Genomic DNA, 4,696 nt, shown 5'->3' with positions numbered 1-4,696 from the left:
CAAGGAAATCAAAGAACGGGTCCACCTTAGTGATGGCGGCTCTTTCTTGCTCTTGAAGATCCTATGGAGTGCTTGAGCTCCTCAATGTCTCTTCCTTGTCTTTGTTGCTCCTCCCTCATGATTCTTTGATCTTCTCTAATTTCATGAAGGATGATGGAGTGTTCTTGATGCTCCACCCTTAGTTGTCCCATGTTGGAACTTAGTTCTCCTAGGGAGGTGTTTAGTTGCTCCCAATAGTTTTGTGGAGGAAAATTCATCCCTTGAGGAATCTCAGGGATCTCATGGTGAGAGGGGTCTCTTGTGTACTCCATCCTTTTCTTGGTGATGGGCTTGTCCTCATCAATGGGGGTATCTCCCTCTATGTCAACTCCAACTGAATAACAGAGGTGACAAATGAGATGAGGAAAGGCTAACCTTGCCAAGGTGGAGGTCTTGTCCGCCACCTTATATAGTTCTTGGGCTATAACCTCATGAACCTCTATTTCTTCTCCAATCATGATACTATGGATCATGATGGCCCGGTCTATGGTAACTTCGGACCGGTTGCTAGTGGGGATGATTGAGCGTTGTATGAACTCTAACCATCCTCTAGCCACGGGCTTGAGGTCATGCCTTCTCAATTGGACCGGCTTTCCTCTTGAATCTTGCTTCCATTGTGCGCCCTCTTCACATATGACTGTGAGGACTTGGTCCAACCTTTGATCAAAGTTGACCCTTCTAGTGTAAGGATGCTCATCTCCTTGCATCATAGGCAAGTTGAACGCCACCCTCACACTCTCCGGACTAAAATCCAAGTATTTCCCCCGAACCATAGTGAGATAATTCTTTGGATTCGGGTTCACACTTTGGTCATGGTTCTTTGTGATCCATGCATTGGCATAGAACTCTTGAACCATCAAGATTCCGACTTGTTGAATGGGGTTGGTAAGAACTTCCCAACCTCTTCTTCGGATCTCATGGCGGATCTCCGGATATTCACCCTTTTGAGTGAAAAGGGGACTTCGGGGATCACCTTCTTCAAGGCCACAACTTCATAGAAGTGGTCTTGATGCACCCTTGAGAGGAATCTATCCATCTCCCATGACTCGGAGGTGGAAGCTTTTGCCTTCCCTTTCCTCTTTTTAGAGGTTTCTCCGGCCTTGGATGCCATAATGGTTATGGAAAAACGAAAAAGCAACGCTTTTACCACACCAAACTTAAAATGTTTGCTCGTCCTCGAGCAAAAGAAGAAAGAAGGGAGTAGAAGAAGAAGAAATGAGGAAGAAGGGAGATGGTAGTGTGTTCGGCCAAGAAGGGTAAGAAAGGGTGTTTAGGTTGTGTGAAAATGAAGAGTTGAAGAAGGGTATTTATAGGAGAGAGGGGGGTAAAGGTTCGGCCATTAGGGGTGGGTTTTGGGAGGGAAAGTGGTTTGAATTTGAAGGGTGAGGTTGGTGGGGATTTATGAAGGATGGATGTGAGTGGTGAAGAGAAAGATGGGATTTGATAGGTGAAGGGTTTTTGGGGAAGAGGTATTGAGGTGATTGGTGAATGGGGGAAGAAGAGAGAGAGTGATGGTGGGGTCCTGTGGGGTCCACAGATCTTGTGGTGTCAAGGAAAAGTCATCCCTGCACCAAATGTTGCTCAAAATCACGTTTTGAGCCATTTCTGGCGTTAAACGCCGAGCTGGTGCCCATTCCTGGCGTTTAACGCCAGGTTCTTGCCCTTTACTGGCGTTTAACGCCAGTCTGGTGCCCCTTTCTGGCGTTAAACGCCCAGAAGGGTGCCAGACTGGGCGCTAAACGCCCAACAGCTAGCATTACTGGCGTTTGAACGCCAGCTTCTTCTCCTCCAGGGTGTGCTGTTTTTCTTCCTGTTTTTTTCATTCTGTTTTTGCTTTTTTCATTGTTTTTGTGACTTCTTATGATCATCAACCTACAAAAAAAAAAATAACAAAAGAAAATAATTAATTATAAAACATTGGGTTGCCTCCCAACAAGCGCTTCTTTAATGTCATTAGCTTGACAGAGGGCTCTCATGGAGCCTCAGAAATGCTCAGAACCGTGTTGAAACCTCCCAACACCAAACTTAGAGTTTGAATGTGGGGTTTCAACACCAAACTTAGAGTTTGGTTGTGGCCTCCCAACACCAAACTTAGAGTTTGACTGTGGGGGCTCTGTTTGGCTCTGTTTTGAGAGAAGCTCTTCATGCTTCCTCTCCCTGATGACAGAGGGATGTCCTTGGGCCTTAAACACCAAGGATTCTTCATTCACTTGAATGATCAACTCTCCTCTATCAACATCAATCACAGCCTTTGCTGTGGCTAGGAAGGGTCTGCCAAGGATGATGGATTCATCCATGCACTTCCCAGTCTCTAGGACTATGAAATCAGTAGGAATGTACTGGTCTTCAACTTTAACCAGAACATCCTCTACAAGTCCATAGGCTTGTTTTCTTGAGTTGTCTGCCATCTCTAGTGAGATCTTTGCAGCTTGCACCTCAAGGATCCCTAATTTCTCCATTACAGAGAGGGGCATGAGGTTTACACTTGACCCTAAGTCACACAAGGCCTTCTTGAAGGTCATGGTGCCTATGGTACAAGGTATAGAAAACTTCCCAGGATCCTGCCTCTTTTGAGGCAGTTTATGCCTAGACAAGTCATCCAGTTCTTTGGTGAGCAAGGGAGGTTCATCTTCCCAAGTCTCATTTCCAAATAACTTGTCATTTAGCTTCATGATTGCTCCAAGGTATTTAGCAACTTGCTCTTCAGTGACATACTCATCCTCTTCAGAGGAAGAATACTCATCAGAGCTCATGAATGGCAGAAGTAAGTCCAATGGAATCTCTATGGTCTCATTTTGAGCCTCAGATTCCCATTGGAACTCATTGAAGAACTCAGAGGAGGTTGGTGCACGTCCATTGAGGTCTTCCTCAGTGGCGTCCACCTCCTCTCTTTCCTCTCCATATTCGGCCATGTCTATGGCTTTGCACTCTCCTTTTGGATTTTCTTCTGTATTACTTGGGAGAGTACTAGGAGGGAGTTCAGTAACTTTCTTACTCAGCTGACCCACTTGTCCTTCCAAATTTCTGATGGAGGACCTTGTTTCATTCATGAAACTTTGAGTGGTCTTTATTAGATCAGAGACCATTGTTGCTAAGTCAGAAGTATTCTGCTTAGAACTCTCTGTCTGTTGCTGAGAAGATGATGGAAAAGGCTTGCCATTGCTAAACCTGTTTCTTCCACCATTATTATTATTGAAAACTTGTTGAGGTCTCTCTTGATTCTTCCATGAGAGATTTGGGTGATTTCTCCATGAAGAATTGTAGGTGTTTTCATAGGGTTCTCCTAGGTAATTCACCTCTTCCATGGAAGGGTTCTCAGGATCATAAGCTTCTTCCTCAGATGAAGCATCCTTAGTACTGTTTGGTGCATTTTGCATTCCAGACAGACTTTGAGAAATCAAATTGACTTGTTGAGTCAATATCTTGTTCTGAGCCAATATGGCATTCAGAGTGTCAATCTCAAGAACTCCTTTCTTCTGACTAGTCCCATTGTTCACAGGATTCCTTTCAGAAGTGTACATGAATTGGTTATTTACAACCATTTCAATTAGCTCTTGAGCTTCTGCAGGCGTCTTCTTCAGATGAAGAGATCCTCCAGCAGAGCTATCCAAAGACATCTTGGATAGTTCAGAGAGACCATCATAGAAAATACCTATGATGCTCCATTCAGAAAGCATGTCTGAAGGACATCTTCTGATTAATTGTTTGTATCTTTCCCAAGCTTCATAGAGGGATTCTCCATCCTTCTGTCTGAAGGTTTGGACTTCCACTCTAAGCTTACTCCATCTTTGTGGTGGAAAGAACTTTGCCAAGAAGGCATTGGCTAGCTTTTCCCAAGAGTCCAGGCTTTCTTTAGGTTGAGAATCCAACCATATTCTAGCTCTGTCTCTTACAGCAAAAGGGAATAGCATCAGTCTATAGACCTCAGGGTTAACCCCATTAGTCTTGACTGTGTCACAGATTTGTAAGAACTCAGCTAAAAACTGATGAGGATCTTCCATTGGAAGTCCATGAAACTTGCAATTCTGTTGCATTAGAGAAACTAATTGAGGCTTAAGCTCAAAGTTGTTTGCTCCAATGGCAGGGATAGAGATGCTTCTCCCATAGAAATCAGGAGTAGGTGCAGTAAAGTCACCAAGCACCTTCCTTGCATTGTTGGCATTGTTGTTGTTTTCGGCTGCCATTTGTTCTTCTTCCTTGAAGAATTCGGTCAGGTGCTCTAAAGAGAGTTGTGTTTTGGCTTCTCTTAGCTTTCTCTTCAAGGTCCTTTCAGGTTCAGGATCAGCCTCAACAAGAATGCCTTTGTCTCTGCTCCTGCTCATATGAAAGAGAAGAGAACAAGAAAGTGTGGAATCCTCTATGTCACAGTATAGAGATTCCTTTAGGTGTCAGAGGAAAAGAAAAATAGAAGAAAGAAGAAGGAGAATTCGAACTTGATCAGATATAGTTCGAATTGTGCATTAAGAAGGAGTGATACTCCATAAATAGAAGGATGTGAAGAAGAAAGGGGGGTAATTTTCGAAAATTAATTATAAAATTTTGAAAACATTTTTGAAGAACACTAATTGATTTTCGAAAACAAAAGTGGGAAAGACATCAAGTGATTTTCGAAAAAAAAAATTTTGAAATTAGACATCAAAAAAGATTTGATTGAAAA

The 4,696-nt window shown here is 43.2% G+C and overlaps 1 non-coding gene across 1 annotated transcript; it reads left to right on the top strand.

The window, feature by feature from the left end:
- The first annotated feature begins 3,710 nt into the window (after positions 1-3,710).
- Positions 3,711-3,818, top strand: LOC130952989 (small nucleolar RNA R71). Its single transcript, XR_009075162.1, has one exon. It is a non-coding gene; the product is annotated as a small nucleolar RNA R71 (small nucleolar RNA).
- The last annotated feature ends 878 nt before the right edge of the window (positions 3,819-4,696 follow it).

This window comes from Arachis stenosperma, chromosome 9 (assembly GCF_014773155.1).
Source record: "Arachis stenosperma cultivar V10309 chromosome 9, arast.V10309.gnm1.PFL2, whole genome shotgun sequence".
Taxonomy (NCBI): domain Eukaryota; kingdom Viridiplantae; phylum Streptophyta; class Magnoliopsida; order Fabales; family Fabaceae; genus Arachis; species Arachis stenosperma.
This window is presented reverse-complemented; position numbering and strand designations above follow the sequence as displayed.